General features: G+C 40.1%; 1 protein-coding gene across 14 annotated transcripts in view; it reads left to right on the top strand.

The window, feature by feature from the left end:
* The first annotated feature begins 879 nt into the window (after positions 1–879).
* The window catches only part of GTDC1 (glycosyltransferase like domain containing 1), a 403927-nt gene continuing 386996 nt past the window's right edge, over positions 880–17810 (top strand). For 4 of the 14 annotated variants that reach the window (XM_033231604.1, XM_033231606.1, XM_033231608.1 and 1 more), the window contains exon 1: positions 882–1017. The gene's annotated coding sequence lies outside the window, so the exon portion shown is untranslated. Of the gene's footprint in view, positions 1018–13589; positions 13835–16219; positions 16292–17810 lie in introns of those variants that run through there. The other 10 variants (XM_033231602.1, XM_033231612.1, XM_033231610.1 and 7 more) reach the window with 8 other exon arrangements.

Raw genomic sequence — 17810 nt, forward strand, 5'->3', positions numbered from 1 at the left:
ATCTAAAGTGAAATTAGGTCGCAGGGGAAAAAAAATCCAACATTTGTGAATTTTAAGCCCCAACAGAAAATCCCATTCCTTGAAATTCAAGTGGCATTGAGAATATTATTGCATGAGGAAAATATAGATGGAACTATGCAAGTCAAAAGATGGTCTCCACTGCTGTCTCTTTGTTTTGTGCTTTTTAATTACTCAATGTGACTCTCTTCGCGTAAGTGGGACCGCGAACATGCAATTATTGAATACTCAAACTGCATCAGAAGTGTGTGTAGTAGCCAGAACCCAAAGGACGCGAAAAATGGAGAAAGGAAGGCAAGAGCCTTGCCAGGAGGGAACCGAGAAGGTCCAGAGGGAGGGATATTAAGAGGCATTGGCAAAGCAGCTGTGGAGGAGGTACGGGCTGCAGAGCAGGTAGGGGTGCCGGCAAGGGAGCCGGGAACGCACAGGAGCCCTGAGGCTCTAGCAGGCCGGGGAGTGGACCGGGAAATGAGATGCAAGCGTCTGGCCGGAAAACTGCAGGAGGAATCCGAGGTCGACCTAATGAACAGCACAGACCTTCCAGAAGGAAAGAGAAGGCGACTATGTGAGCTTAGAACAGGACTAGTAGGTTGGGGAAAGAGTACGAAAAAGCTGAAGGGGCGGACAGGGTGCTGACGAAATGCGAAAGGGCGCGCAGGGAGGTGGGGAGCACAGCGAGGCCGGGGGACAGTGGGCAGGTGCGAGGAGCCTAGCCCGCGGGCCGGGGTGGGGGGGAGCGACTCGCGCGGGCGGGAGCTGCCGCTGACTCACGGACCTAGCGCCCGCAGAGTCCGGGCAGCGCAGAGAGGCGGAGCCTCGATTGCGCGGGCGGGCCGAGGGGCGGGGCCAGCGCCTGACGCGCCTGAAGGCCGCGGCGGCCGCGGGCCGGGAGGGGCGGCGGCATCCGCGGCGGCCGCGGGGGAGGGGCACGGCGTCAGCGCGTCGCCGGCTGGGCCGCGCCGGTGGCCAGGAGGGAGAGACAAGGAGGAGGAGGAGGAGGTGAGTAGGCTCCGGGCTGGGGAGCCGCGCGGGCCGGCGGGGAGGCGGGGAGCGCGGCCCCTCCCCTCCCCGGCGCCCGCCTCGCGGGGCTGCGCTGCGCGGAGTTCCCAGAGGGGCAGCAGCAGCGGCTGCGGCGCGGGGAGCCGGGGGCGGGGGTGTGTGGGGGAGGCGGAGCTGAGAGCCGCGCGCTTCCCGGGCGCACGCGCTGCGCTCCCTGCGCCGCCGTCCGCACCGCGCTCGGAATGGGGCGTCCAGGCCGTGGCGTTTTGTTCTTTCTGCGAACTGGTCGTGTTCAAATTGCGTTTTCTTGGTGCCTACACGTCGTGCGTGCTGGTTTCCGCAGCCCGGCGCTCGGCTTCTTCCTCGCGCAGCCTACAAGGACGGGTGGGGGCACGTCGCCCTCGCGCGGGAGAAGGGAGGCCGGGCGCCCGGGTTGGCCTGAATTGGCTGGGGTGCTTCGCCGACCACCAGGCTGCCCTGCGCTTGGCCCCTTGCAGTGCGAGCCCCAGGCCTTCCTGAGGGAAACCTTCGCGTCTGGCTTCTGGTCGCCCTCAGTTACCAGACCTCCCCAGCGCCTCACTCTCCTCTGCCAGCCGAGTGTGAGGACCCTCACTGTGCCCCCCATCCCGGAATCCCTCGTTTGAGGATTAAGCACATAATTTCCCATTTTCATCGGGATCCAGACAATCCCATTCTGTCCAGATGGAAAGATTCTCTGAATTTAAGTCTTGGGAATCCAGCAGCGAAATTTAACCTTTAGTCCCGAAGTAGTTTTTTTGCCTTCTCCCGCACATACAACTTTTAGAGTCTTCTGACAACTGCTGCATTAGCTTATCTTGAGATTCTTAAGTTAATACCTTGAGGCGGTGTGATGTGAGGTTCAAAGAGAAGGCTTTTACAGCTTTTCCTCCACCTGTATCGCAGTTTGAAATGGAAAACGTGAGTTGATGATGATTTTCCACACGAGATGGATTTCTGTTTGCAGCCCCCGGCTGCCGTGGCTCACCTTGGTTATTTGGTGCCTACCCCTGAAGTTGATTTTAAAGCTGAACATAGTGGTAAGGTAAAGGAGCTGCTGAAAAAGAAGTTCAGTACAATTCAATAGAGCCATTCTATTGGCTTCTATTAACCTGTTTAACCTTAAGCTTTAACCATGACAGGAGTTTCATGCAGGAACCCACATACCAAGTGAAATATTGAATTTTAATTAGTGCGTTCCAGGTCTGATTTGGATTAGATTCTTCTCGGCTCCCACTCCCTTTTGGTATACATTTTCCTTAGGGTCCTCTACTGTATTAAATGAAATAGTTTTAGTATTGAGGGTCACGAAACTTTCTTTGACATACTTGAAAACAATGAATAGGTAAAATCTGAAACATGATACTTGCAATAAGGTAGGAAATAGTACATTTTTTAACATCACGTTTGCAAAGTTAAGATGGCTTCTTTAGTCTTGATTTGAAAATTGTGTTGACGTTTTAATCTTATGCATCACAGAAGTACAGAATTTTCGATGTGTAAGGGACTTTAGTAGTATAATCCAGTCGCATTATTTTATAGAGAAATTGAGAATCGAAGGCAGTTTCTTGATGAGATTTAGCAGGAGCCAAATAGAACTAGTTGTCTTAATTAACTAAACACTTACCTAGGTAATTCAGACCTCTTCTATTCTTGTACTAAAGTTTATTTGATTATGGCATCTTAAAAAGCCAAGTAATTAACTAAATTTAATTTTTTTCCCTTAATTTATGATTTGGACCTATTAGAGTGAAATGCCATAAATTATTCATAGGAAGTATTTACATTCTATCAGTTTAAACATTACTTTCCAGTTTTTTCAAATTAGTAATTATCTTGCGCTTCAAGAATCGATTCATATTTTTGATTCGGATAGCCTACGTCACTTCCAGCAGATTGATATTTTAAGAGTCTTAGAGTTATGGTGTATATAAACTTTAATATAGTCATGTGTCATTTAATGACAGGTATGTTCCGAGAAGAGACTTGTGGGAGCATCATAGAGTGTACTGCACACCTAGGCTATATGGTACAGTTTATTAGTCCTGGGCTACATCTCTGTTCAGCATGTTACTGTACTGAATACTGTATCTAAACATACCTAAACTTAGAAAAGGTACAGTAAAAATATGGTGTTGCAATCTTATGGGACCACAGTTGTATATTCGATGTCTTGTTGACTGAAATGTTATGTGATGCATAACTATCACTTAGGAAGGGAAATCCTATCACATGTAATAATCTAATTCCAGCATGCCCAATCTCACATTTCAAAGTGGGCCTCAAATGCATGAGTCTTGAAGTTCTTGCTGTAGTGAGATGAATTTTTTGCATCCCAGAGCACAGTGTTTAGTGTAGACATTTAGTAAGTATTTGTTGGCCTGTGTGCTCTTTCCTGGTAGGCGCTTCGTGAAAGTTCGGCTATGTCCTACTCTTCTGTGTATACCCATTTTCAAGTGTAGTGGGTACTCTTTAAATGCTTATGATCTTGTTGGGCTTTATCAAATTTTTGAAGGTAGCAGAGTGCCAGGAAGTCCTGAATCATGATATAGTAAACTTGAAATAACTCAGTTCCTTTTTTGTGTTGAACCAGATAACTCTGTTAGGTTGAATTCCAATATTGAAAGAGGTAGCAGGTGTCAGATTAGAAAAACTGGTGGAAGAAATTAACAGTGCGAATTTTGTTCTTTAACTTATGTTAGTCACTCTGATATTGGGAAAGAACATTACTTTAGTAATAGAACACCTTAGGTGAGCTAAAATAATACAATGTTTCCACGAGAGCAAAGTGTGACAACATGAATTGAGTGACCCTCTTGATTGTTACCATAGGCCACATTTTACAATCTTGGTTTTATTTTATAAGGATGTTTTTCAGCATGTAGACCTTTGTAAGGAACATGACTTTCAGAGTTCAGACTACCTTGGCAAATTGTCTCAAATGGTATTTTAAACAGTTTTAGGTTGTATTTGGTATATTATGCTTCTTGTTGGTGTTACATGAAGAACACTGTGTATTCTTTTTCTAGTATTCTTACCTCTTCTCTTTTTTTTTTTTTTTATGTCAGAATAGCATGTTTTTTAATTTTAGTTTTTTTGAGGCAGAGTCTCGCTCTATCACCCAGGCTGGATTGCAGTGGTGTGATTGCAGCTCACTGCAGCCTCCGCCTCCCTGGTTCAAATGGTTTCCTGCCTCAGCCTCCTGAGTAGCTGGGATTGCAGGATGCACCACCACGCCTGGGTAATATTTTTTGCATTTTTAGTAGTGATGGAGTTCCACCATGTTGGCCAAGCTGGTCTGGATCTCCCGCCTTGGCTTCCCAAAGTGCTGGGATTATAGATGTGAGCCACTGTGCCCTGCCTGATTATTTTTTTTAAAAACTGAGGAAAATTTTCAAGCATTTCTCTTGGAAAGTACAAACCAACACTCCATTCTTTAAATTGCCGGGGTAAAATTTGGGCTGAGCAGATGCAGAGCCAATTCCATAGGCTGATTCCTAGTTGAACATGTAGAGTCATAGAGGTAATAGCCTTCATAGGGATGTCTTTGAACTACTTTCATTTTTTTTTTCTACTAGTATTATTACTGAAAGCAGTTGTACGGTAGAGTAGGATGGTGTTTAATTTATAGGAAGCAAATCAGCTCACATCTATCGTTGCTGGTTCTGATGTCAGTCCTAGTCTGCCTGGCCTACTCACTGCCGGATCAGTTTCTTCTATTCAGACCGAAGATATTTTAAGACCTCTGTCACCTACAACAGGAAGGATTTGGAATTATTCTGGTGCCCTGAGCATCCATTGCTTACAGAGTATGCTGTCTCACCATATCCTTGGGATGTACTCAGTTTGCCTGCAAGATTTTCATTTTTAAAGCACTTTTCTCATACGGAGTTTTGAAATAATGACAAACACCTTAAATAAGTGTGTGTGAGGTATCTAGAATATTTCAAAATAGTTGTAGATGGAGTTAGGATATAGAATCAGACAATTAATAAGAATATCTAGTGCTTTTTCCCTGTGCTCTGTAGGATCACACAAGTCATTTAAACACATGATAATTTTTTTTGAGTATTTAAAAAATAACCACAGCCGGCGTGATGTCTCATGCCTGTAATCCCAGCACTTTGGGAGGCCAAGGCTGGTGGATCACCTGAGGTCAGGAGTTCGAGACCAGCCTGGCCAACATGGTGAAACCCCGTCTCTACTAAAAATACAAAAATTAACCTGGCATGGTGGCACGTGCCTGTATTCCCAGTTACTCGGAGGCTGAGGCAGGAGAACCGCTTGAACCTGGGTGGCAGAGGCTGCGGTGAGCTGAGATCGTACCACCGCATGCCAGCCTGGGCGACAGAGTGGGACTCCATCTCCCAAAAAAATAAATAAATAAATAAATAAATAAATAACTGGAGAAGCAATTCCACACATAAACAGAGAAGCAATTCCACAGTCTTTCCTTAGTAAGTGATAAATAGTCCATAGAATTTATATTTCTTGGGTGGTTTCTTTTTGTATTCCAGGTCCTTTGTGGAACTGGAACTTTGTCTTAAGCCTGTTTAGTCACCGTAACAGCTTGATCTCCTCTCCTTGCTATCTCCCCTACCCTTAGGGAGCCAGGATCTATTCTTATCCATAGGTAGGTGGTTATGGTCTTGCAGAGCCAAGATCCTGTGATGCTGTTTTCAGGACTCACACTCACCAGACTGACCCTTTAGATACTGAGATCTAGGCTCCGTGGCTGTTATAATTTGAACCTTTTTGAGGGTCAACTTTTCTTTTGCATCAGGGACTCTAGGACACCCTGGATTCATCTAGTCATGAGTTAGAATGCCTTTACCTGACTAGCCAGCAGTTGGATTCTTTGCTTTCTTAGTGGAGACAGTTAAGGGTGTCTCCCTTAAATCAGTGATTTTTATGCAGTTTCAATGGTAGCTCGTTATTTTCAAGTGTTTAATTTCCTGCCTTTTTCCTCTCTTAGTTTTGAACTCTCATTTGATCAGGTATTGGGGTTCTCAGGACCCCGTGTTGGGTTCTATTTGCTGGAGTGACAGAACTCAGGGAAACACATTTACTTGTTTATTATAATGGATATTGCAAAGGCTAAGGTGAAGAGATGTGTGGGGCAGGGCATAGGGGAAGGGGCACAGAGCTTCCATGTGATCTCTGAGTGTACCGCTCTTTGTTCAGTTATCTGGAATCTCTCTGAACCCAGTTCTTTTGGGTTTTTGTGGAGGCTTTATGACAGCATTCCTTCCTCCAGGGGGTAGAATGGGATATTCTATGGGTTGGGGGCGGGGCTTGGGAAAAGCATTGAGAGTCCTGTCTTGGGGCAGGAGAAGGTCAGAGGCTGTCTCCTGAGGCCTAGCACACCCAACATTGTAGCAAAAGACTGGATCAAGGGCTGTGGTAGTTATGAGCCAGGAACCATGCATGGAATCTTCCTCTTTATTTCTCTCATCTTTCTCTCTCTGTGTGGTATATATAAAACATCATAGGTATCTATTACACATTCCTCTACATGATCGTTATTTGTCTTTACACCTAGACCATGTGTACCCCCGGGTTGGAACTGAATCCGTCCAGTTCCTGGAGGTGTCCTTAGCACTCAGTACAGTGTCTGGCACATAGCAGGTGATAAATATAGATTAGATATCAATTTCTCCCAACAGTAAGTTCTGTTATCAGTGTGGGAAGCCAGTGTTCATATAGAAGTTTAAAATTAATTCAAGTAACTTAGATGTTTCATTGCCGTCATTAGTACTAGAGAGTCTGTATTTTAAATTATAGGCATATCCATATAGAAAATGGCATCAGTCACCTGACAGGACATTTAATTAAGAAGAAAAGGTATATAATTTTCACTATGTTGTCTTGTAAGGCATTGGAGATTTCAGTTTTTCGTGAATTTGATTAATATGTGTATATTATCTTATATTTCTTACAATTAGTTTTATTATGAAGAAGTGAGTTTAATGGTCCTATTTTTGTTCATTAGTAATTATATACTAAAGGGTAAATTCTCATTAAAAGGCCCTTAAATGCCTGCTCGTAAAAAAGAGAGACCTCTTTGATTTTGTTCTCTATATGATCCCAGTTATTGTATTGAGGCAAGTCATCAAACTCTTTAGTGGTCTAAACCTTTAATTTGGTTTCAGAACAGTAGTCATGTATTGAACACCCAAATTACCATGTCTTTAACAAGTAGTGCAATCACTCCGTATTAAAAACGTAATGACCACAACTTTTTTTGTAAAATTTCTTGTGCTAATTTTTTAAAGAGGACTTTGGAATTAAATTTCTCGTGAAGGGCAAAATCTTATACTTTTAATGGTGGGACAGTGTGTGTATATGTGTAGAGGCGAGAGGGTGGTAATTTTTGTAGTGGTATTTTTAAGTGGACAGTTCACTAATTATGTTGAGGTAAACGCTTTACAACTCTAAAAGGAAAACTTCAATTATCTGAATGAAATGAGGTACATGAAATTAATTCAGATAAGTGGGAGAATCTTTGGTGTAAATGATGTATGTCAAGGGACGTGACCTCAATCTTGATTTTTTTTTTTTTTCTTTTTTCTTTTTCTTTGTATCTGTCAGCTGCTTACGAGATTGTGATTCTTTTAGGTCATGTTAGGAATCATTGATGGGGGAGGTGAAGTTGCTCTGTAGTTTTGTTTTTTCTTCGCTACATAGGAATCCAGAGTGTGGTATTCTGTGACGAGTATAATTGCTCATCTCTCCCCTGTACTGCCTGCTGTTTTAGGTGGTACACCACAGCCTTCCATTTTGTCACCTTCCTGTCAAACGTGTGTGGGGACTCCTTAAGAATACAACTTGTTTGAAATTAAAGCCACACTCCTCTGTCCAATCTCAAGATGTTTATAATTCCTAAAAGTTGAGTTACGGCAGGTTATAAGAGCGAATTGAGGTAGATGAACTGTGATTCCTTCTCTGTCCTCCTTTGAGTTTAAATATTAAGCAGCTATTTTGCAGTGTAGGCCCTTAAAATAGAAACAAAGGGTTGGGGCATGATGCCTAGCCTTTATAGATCCTAATTTGAAATGAAAATTTTATGGATTGATTAGAGTTTTAGGAAAATGATTATCTGCTGCAAATTACTAAGGTTTGCAGCATTCCTGGGCTCCTGGCATCTGAAAGCTATTGTGTAATCCGTGGAAAGCCTGTGTAGGTCTGATGACATTGTCTTCTAGGCTTTTTTTGTTTTGTGTTTTTTTAAATGGAAGCAAGCTTGTTTCAGCCACAGAGATGTGTACTGACACCTTATAAGTGAATTTACTTTTTTCTGTATTCAGAACACCTGAAAACATGGCTCTTTATTTTCAGTGTGCACCAGCTTCCTTTTCACCTCTTGGTCTTTAAGATACAAGATGATTCATATCTTGATTACCTTGGGTAGGTGGATATGATATCAGCAAGCTCTGTATCCGGACCTTGTGAGCAATTCCTAGGTCATTGCCTGAGACCTTCTTAAATATATGCAGGCAATGTGACTGCAGACTTTGGGTTTCACAGTCAGTCTAGATTGATTTTGACTCTGGGCCATTTATGAGCAGCAAGCCTTTGCGGGGAGTTAGTAACTGCTCCGAGTTTCAGTTTTCTCATATCCCGTGGGGTGATTAGTCTTTTTTAGTGTTATTATTATTATTATTGTTATTATTATTTTTGTAACTTAGTTGTATTAATCTGTTGTCGTATTCAAACAGTGTGAATTAATGAACTATCTAGAGCATATCATTTTGAAAGGAAGTAGGTTTTACACCATTTAAAGACAGAGGTAATCAAATTAGTAAAAATCTTTCCAAATAGAAGTCTTTCTCAATAGACTTTAAAACTATATAAGACTCTTGTAGTTATCAGTTTATTTATATACAAATAATACAGTCCTGTGTGGTATAGCAAGACAGAGTATGTATTGTACTCTGCAGTCAGACAGACTTGTATATGGATGATTCATCACTTTCCACTTGGGTAACCTTGGGCAGGATACTTTACCTATTTGATTCAAAGTTTTAGTCTGTAAAACTAGTAATGAAGATTTAAAGAATAGAGATGTAAAGAACAATAAAGGAGGCTGGGTGCAGTGGCTCACGACTCTAATCCCAGAACTTTGGGAGGCCGAGGTGGGCGGATCACCTGAGGTCAGGAGTTCGAGACCAGCCTGACTAATATGGTGAAACCCCATCTCTACTAAAAATACAAAAAAAATTAGCCAGGTCTAGTGGTGGGCGCCTGTAATCCCAGCTACTTGAGAGGCTGAGGCAGGAGACTCACTTGACCCCAGGAAGTGGAGGTTGCAGTGAGCCCAGATCATGCCATTGCACTCCAACCTGGGCAACAGAGCGAGACTCTGTCTCAAAAAAAAAAAAAAAAAAAAAAAAAAGGGTAATAAGGACAATAAAAAGGTGGTTGTGAAGACTTAAGAGGAAGGTATGCAAAATACTTGATTATGCCTGAATCCAATAAATACTGCTAGTTGCTGTTGTGACCTTGGACAAGTAACTTCACCTTTCTTCATCACAGGTTTCCTTATCTGTAGCATAAGTATACAGCTAACTAATAGGTTTAGTATGAGGATTAAATGAGATAATACATGTAAGTGCTGACTAAATATTCATTGCTATTGTTGTTTATATTTATATAAACAAATTAGACCAATTTTGATTTCAAGAATTCATACACATATTTAGTATATTTATTATATGGGGGATATTCACTATGGATTTGGGGATGGTGACTTATTCATAACTTTCAGTGTTTCCTTGAGATGACAGTTCACAAATTGTGGTGTACAAATCCCCAGGGATCACTGAGACCCTTTCAGGAGTGTCCATGAGGTAAAAACCATTATCATAGTAACACTAACTTTTTGACTTTTCTACTGCTTTGACATTTGCCCTGCTGGTGTAAAAGCAATGATCGAAGAAACTAAGCATTCTAGAAATTAAATGGAAGTAAGACCCAACTGTACTAGTAATCATAGTACTCTTCACAGCTGTGCATTCACAGAAAAGAGAAAAAGCCACTTTCACTGAAGAATGTCCTTGATGAAGTGATAACAATTGCTGATTTATTAAATTTTGACCCTTAAACATACTTTGTTTTAATATTTGGTGTGATGAGATAGGAAATGTGCAAAAAGCATTTCTGCTGCATATCCAGAGTACGTTGCCTGTCTAGAGGAAAAATACATATGTGATTTTTCTTTTTGAGTTGCTAGTGAAACTATCCAAATTTTGCATGAAACATCATTTTTACTTGAAAGAATGAATACCAGACAAACTGTGATTATTCAGACTTAGAAATTTGGCAGTCATTTTCTTGAAAATGAACAAAGTGAGCCTGTCACTTCAAGGAAAACAACTGACAGTATTGTTGCCAATGATAAAATTCAAACTTTCAAGTGAAAATTAAAATTTTAGAAAACTTGTGTTACCTGCTGTGCTACTGTCAGCTTCCCAGTACTTAAAAAAGATTTTCCTGATGAGATGGGTGGTGATTTTAATGAATGTTGAGTTTTTGCTGTTGTATGACGAATTGTGTCAAGATTTGTAATATCTATATAACTCAATGAACCAATATTTTCAAAGTGACCAGTGTTACAAAATTATGGGTGAAAGATCTTTTCAAAAAGCAAATAACAGAATACAAAGAGGTCATATGTATGAGATTCCATATTTTGACTAACCCTTAAGAAACTCTTACTTGTCAAGTTTTGGTGTAGTACCAAAAAAGAACATCCACAGTTATCTGAATGGGCTATTAATATGTATACTTCCTTTTCTCTCACTACATATTTGTGTGAGGCCATTTTTTTTTTTCATGTAGCTCAATCAAAACAACATAGCACAGCAGATTGAATGTAGACACCAACATGAGAGTCCAGATGTTTTCTATTAAGCTAGGCATGAAAAAAATTTGCAAATCTTTTATAACAACATAATTTTTTGCACAAAGCTTTTTTCTGTTTTGAAAACATTGTTTTCCTAAAATGTATTGTCTTATTACATATGTTATCTTATTAAGTTTTTACAATAAATTGATAAATACTCTTTTTCTCATTTAATTTCTAATACGGTGAATGTTGATAATTATAAGCCACATAAACAGAAGCCCTTGGGAATACTCAGTAATTTTTAAGAACACAAAGTGGTCCTGACTAAAGAGATTGAAAATGGTTTCTTTAAGGAAAGAAGGCCAGGTTCATCAAATGAACACAGTTCTAAAGTTTTAATTGTTTGAATATTCCTTTGGAATATGGAGTTAACATGCCTGTAGTTTCTTTTTCTGGTTATAGGAATGTATCGGTGGACTACTGTGCCATTTTCCAAATATTCACAGGGTAAGAAGGTTTTTGTTTTTAAAATGGATGCTACCTGCGTGGTTGCCATACCAAATTGAGATATGGTTAATGGTCATTCTTTGTCAGCCTATTCACAGTTGATACCACTCTGTTGGTTGTGAGATATACCTGTGGTTTCAGAGCTGTTCACCATGGCAGATTACTTCAGGATTGTAGTGACTCTAACTTTGCAGGACAGGCAGGAGGATTGCTTACGCCCAGGAATTTCGAGTCCAGCCTGGTCAACATAGCCATACCCCATCTCTACAAAAAATTAAAAAGGAAAAAATTAGCCCAGTGTGGTGATGCACACTGTAGTCCCAGCTACTCGGGAGGTTGAAGTGGGAGGATTTCTTGAACCCAGAAATTTGAGACTGCAGTGAGCTATGATTGTGCTGCTGCATTCAGCCTGGGTGACAGAGTCAGACTCTGTCTCTTAAACAAACAGACAGACAAACAGACAAACAAACAAACAAGAAACCAATTTTCTTTGACGTCCGTACACTAGGCTAATCCGTCCTGACATTTTTTTAAGCTATTTTCTAGTACCGTCAATCTACAATTTATGAGTGAATTAACTATCTGCAACAAGGTAATATGAATTACAGATGGGTTCTGTAGTGCCATTAATAGTATGAGCGTTTCAGCCTCATTATGAACTAATTAACATCTTTTTGTGTGGAATTATACTTTTGACTTCTAGAAATCTAGCCAAACACATTTCTCCGGTGCAGTCCAGCAGTGATAGGAAACTCTTCTTTTTCCCTCACAACAGAAACGGAGTTGCTAAAGCTTTAGTGATAGCAAGAGAGGCATTTTGAAGCAATGCTCAAGAGACACAGGTATCTTGGGCATCCTACGTGGTGTGGGTGATAGGTAATGCTTTCAGATGAAGCAAATATAGAAACTTTGGGCCAAGTAGCAATGGTGGATGGAAAAAACGGATATTCTGGATACTACTTGGTTGGGGGGGTTGATATATTCTCTTTGGTAGCAGATGCTAAAATGTAAGAGATGTTTTAAGTTGGGTGTTTCTAAGTTGGGAAATCCATCTATATAGATAAAATTTTCTTGGGCTCTTGTTATGTGAACTGAACTCAAATAACAAAAAGACAGGCCAGTTGGTAACGTTGAACAAGTCTTTGGCCAGAAGTTTCAATGTAAAAGGAAAGTGATGAACTTCAGGGGCAATCGTGACCAGGAGGAACAGTGGAAGCCAAGAGGAATGTTGGAATATGCAGACTATTCACAGGGCCCCAAAACAAATCCACCATACAGGAAGGCTGTTAGAGCAGGGACAGAACTGATGATCAGCTGGCATAGTTCAAAGAATGCTGTGACTCAGTCCCTTGCCCACATGTCTTTGGCAGGAAATACTGCCAGACTAGACTGATGTCTAGTACAGGAAGTCCATTACAGAGAATGGTTGATATAAAGCAGAAATTCAGAACCAGGAGAGTTTGGGGACATGGAGCAGGCCAATGTTGGAGAACTGGAATTTGACCTGAAGGTGAACTCCTTGTCTTCTTCCTGCCCAAAGTCAATATTAACTCCTTGCATTGAGGCAAAACTGAGCCAAGAGGGAGACCAAAGTGACTAGAACTGTCTGCATTGTAGTAACAGGTCTGACCCAACAAATACTTCAATTGAATGCATAGAAGTAAGACAGGGAAACATTATAGTCTTTCCACTTAGGTTCTTCATGTAACATACAGTAGATATCATGTTACCTACTCACCAAAAAAATAATCTAGGCCAGGAGTTTGCAAACTTCTCCTTGGAAGGACCAGGCAGTAACTATTTTAGTCTTTATGGACCCTATGGACTCTGTTGCACCTACTCAAGTTGGCCACTGTAGCGTGAAAGCAGCTGTAGAAAAATACCTCAATGAAAGAATATAGCCATGTTCCAATAAAGCCTTATTTATGGAAGTGGAATTTTAACTTCATATAATCATCACATGTCACAAAGTATTAGTCTTCTTAAAAAACCTGTTTTCAACCATTTAAAAATATAAACTCATTCTTAGATCATAGATGTACAAGAACAGGTTGCATGCTGGATCTCAGTGCCCAGGCAATAGATTGTTGACTCTTTTCAGGCAAATAAATTACTATCAGTCATGATGCTGAAAGCTTAGCAGTGCTGAAATAGATGTTTTCTAGGACTATGCTATTGGTGACACTGTCTTATTTTATAGGTGACAGTGATGATAAAAATCCATCCAAGAATTTAGATGTGACGTCTGCAGCAGGTTCGAATCTCTCAGCTATAAAACAAACTGGATACTTCCTAAAGATTGCCATCTATTATGCACAGAGCCAAAATCCGTTACTGAAATTGTCTGGGTGAGCCGCCTGCTGGGTCCAGTGATGCACTGGTAGACAAAGGAGTTGAAAAAGAAGTTTGGCATATTCTTTGGATGACTGGCAGAGTGTGACACAAGTATGGCACCAAGCCCTACTATGATTCCAAGGACTTCAGGACTAAAAAAAAAAATATATATATATATATATATAAATGAAAAAATTTTTTGGTGGTATTGGTTGGTGTTGTTCAAGTAAATTTGAGCTTTACTTGGGGAATGTGTATTATATTATCATTCCATAATGTAATTGCTTTGGTAATCAAGCTTTAAAGATCTTATATTTATGAAACTCATATAGTTATCACCTTTTAGTATTGGGTTATCTCACTCTAAGGGAAATACAGTAAAGAAAAATGTCTTTTGACTAAAAAGGGTTGATTGCAGGCCTATGATTTTTGTGTGAAAGTGTTTGCTTAGGGGATTCTTGAAATTTTGCCTTCATCTAGAGTATTTAAAATGTTTCTATTTGTAGAAAGCTATTATACTCGGAATTTTCTAGGAAAATGTCCCTTTCAGTGGACTCTTCAATAGTGAAATATCATACTGTACAGTATTAGTGTGCATAGAACAGTTGAATTCATAAATTAATATTTTTGGACCTATTAACTAAATTAAATTCACTTAAAATGATTTGGCAAGCAAGTATGAACTGAAAATAAACCTATGTATTTTTATTTTTTAGAAGTATTGAATCAGAAGAAAACTGGAACATCAAAGTATTCTCTGAACCAAACTGATGTTTATTTGGTTGAGAGTCCTTGCTTTTGGTATACTATTTATACCAGTAATAGAGAATTTGAAAGCAGTGCTGGGAAATGAGGTGTGTGGATTCTCTCAGTGTCGAATCCCATTTTTTCCCTCAGTCAGTCTTTAACATTTTTAAATCTTAGCATTCAACAAAAACTCTACAGTCTAGATGTAAACCATAGATTATTTTTTATATAGCATATACAGTTCATCAACAAACAGTAAAGGTTCCCTCATGACTTACCTTGAAATCTTTATTCAAAGCATGTACAATTCAATTTGTCGTTGTGCCACTGCCACCACTGCTTGTTTCTGGTCAGAGTGCAGTGCAACTAACATCGCCATCCTGCTAGGAAAAAGATCTGCAGGTTGCTGGATACTGGAAGTTGCACACATCTAATTTACAAGTCAGATTAGAGATCAGAATCTTACAATAGCTTTATGTGGAATTGATTTCATTTCATGGTTTTTAAGCTGTTTTTTCATTGAAGCAATGCCTGTAACTGAAAGACAGGTGTGTTGTAGCATTTGAATACCTTAAAGTCTTTTGAATCAGGAATGAAAGGGATGTTCTGGATTCTAAAACTCAGAGATTTTGAATTAAATGCCATCATTCATTTATTGTGCCATAATTGAACTACCTTGAGAACTGAATTTGGAATTACTGTGGTTAATATTTGGAAAGCTTTGCCTTTTTCAAATATAATTCACTTTAGGAAGGACCACAATTGTGTGCGTGTGTGTGTTTGTTTATTTAAATAGAGCAGCAGGCACCTTTTTACCTTATAGATAAGGTAAATTTAATAAGAAATATGTGGTTTTTGCCGGGCGCGGTGGCTCAAGCGTGTAATCCCAGCACTTTGGGAGGTTGAGACGGGCGGATCACGAGGTCAGGAGATCGAGACCATCCTGGCTAACACAGTGAAATCCCGTCTCTACTAAAAAATACAAAAGACTAGCGGGGCGAGGTGGCGGGCGCCTGTAGTCCCAGCTACTCGGGAGGCTGAGGCAGGAGAATGGTGTAAACCCGGGAGGCGGAGCTTGCAGTGAGCCCAGATCCGGCCACTGCACTCTAGCCCGGGCGACAGAGCGAGACTCCGTCTTAAAAAAAAAAAAAAAAAAAAAAAAAAAAGAAATATGTGGTTTTTAACATTGATATCCCATTCTATTTAAGAAGTCCATTGTGGCCTTTCTGGAAGCCTTCAATAAGGGGAAAGGGACAATGAGTAGAACACTGTAGATTGCAGTTTATGTTTTTCCTTTCAAGGCAAACCATTTTCAAAATATAATAATGCCAATGAATACATAAATCTAGATTGATAGATTGAAGTTATTTTAGGTTTACCTGTGTATATTAAAATTGAGAGCCATCTCATAAAAGTGAGTATAAAAAGTTGTTCATTTTAGAGTGCATTGTGCCATTTAATTGAATTAGAGAACACAGATGCAAAAATACATCTTTTAGATGGTTCTTGAGCCATTAATTGATTTGTTGAATATAATCAGGAAGAAAAATCCAGATGTTTAAAACTAGTTTTGTATCAGGTCAAAAGAGTATTTAGCTTTATCCTCCTCCACTCCCTTGTCTGGTGAGTTCTCATAAATTGCTTTCTGAAATGACAAAACATTGGGATTTGGAGAGCCTTGAGAATTCATCAGTTTTATCTTTTTCTCCAGTATGTTTTACAAAGGACCCATTTAGTCATGATATTTATAGGATATGAGGAAGACAGTGATCCTGGCTTTCATGGACTCCAGAAAAGATTTTGGAGAAAAATTAATGTAAGGTAAGGGTGTAGTAGCTACACATTGCTGTATTCATTTTATTGTTCTTTCTTTTTTTTTTTTTTTTGTTACCTTGAAGATCTTGTTGCATACCAATTTACTGTATTCATTTTAGTATAGCTGTGACTATTTAAATGCGTTCCTTTCTAACCTTCCTTCTAACCTCAAAATCCCTGGTTAAGGCTTCTTTTCTTTAAAGAAAGTCAGAGGTAATTTTGTGAATGGAGAAAGTGAGGCTATTCCAGACATTGGGAAATGAGTGGAGTATGAAAGGGAGAATGAGATCTAAATGTGTTGTGATAGATAGTAAGATCATACATGAACACTCTATTTTTGGATTGAGAAGGGTGCTAGAGTAAGTATATCAATAGAATAGAGTGGCTTGTTATCGTTATGAACTGTTTAGTGAAAGTCTCCAGTATGCCAGACACTGAGTAAGACATTTTGCATAAATTCAAAGTCTTTCCAAAATCTTGAAAGCAGGTGCAATTATCCAAATTTCCTTATGAGGAAACAAGTTAAATGGTGTATACATAATCTTAGAGTAAGACTTGAAATAGAGAATCCTACAGCTAGTGGCTCATTTTGTGCAGAGACCTTTTCTTTCTGGTGATTGTCTGATAAGTTATTAGTAAATAGAAAAGAAATCTGAAAGGCCAGCACACATGTAGGAAGATTTTAAGATTAACAGCTTTTAACATAAGTGACTTCGTGTTGGTGTTGTAGAATGACATTGGAGCCTCCTTGAGAAGCAGTGACATATTTGCAGACATATCTGGACACTAGAACTCAGCCATCTAATGGGTTGCCTTTATTATTAATAAAGTGTTGTATAGCTGCACTTTCAGGTGTAAGTGATGCCATGGTACAAAACTCATATACGGAGGGCAGGTGATCATGAGCTACCAAAGAAACTGGTATATATCATAAGCTGAATTGCATCAACTCCAAATAGAATCTGTAGAAAAGTACTTGAAAGAGGACTGGTTCAAGCAGTCATCTGATACAAAGCTGACTACCAAACTTTGGGATGCAGGGATGATAACTGGATAATGGTGTCATGAAGCTCATTAAAATGAGAACTATAAGTGTTTACAGGCTTTACAAGCAGATATATGCAGCTCTGTAGCAAAATATCATCTTGGAAAGGACACTTTCAACCATTTGGTTAGGAACAAGGCCTTAGCAGCAGCATTTTTTTTTTTTTTTTGAGATAGGGTCTCACTCTGCCCAGGCTGGAGTGCAAAGATGTGAACATGGCTCACTGCAGCCTCATCCTCTGGGCCCAAACAGTCCTCTCACCTCAGCCTCCTGAGTAGCTGGGACTACAGGCATGTGATAACACCCAGCTAATTTTTTTAGTTTCTGTAGCTATTAGGTCTCGCCATGTTGCCTAGGCTAGCATTTTTTAAAAAATTTTTATTTTATTTTATTTTTTTTTTGAGACGGAGTCTCGCTCTGTTGCCCAGGCTGGAGTGCAGTGGCCGGATCTCAGCTCACTGCAAGCTCCGCCTCCTGGGT

The sequence above is a fragment of the Trachypithecus francoisi genome, unplaced genomic scaffold, assembly GCF_009764315.1.
Source record: "Trachypithecus francoisi isolate TF-2019V2 unplaced genomic scaffold, Tfra_2.0 Lachesis_group13, whole genome shotgun sequence".
NCBI classification, from domain to species: domain Eukaryota; kingdom Metazoa; phylum Chordata; class Mammalia; order Primates; family Cercopithecidae; genus Trachypithecus; species Trachypithecus francoisi.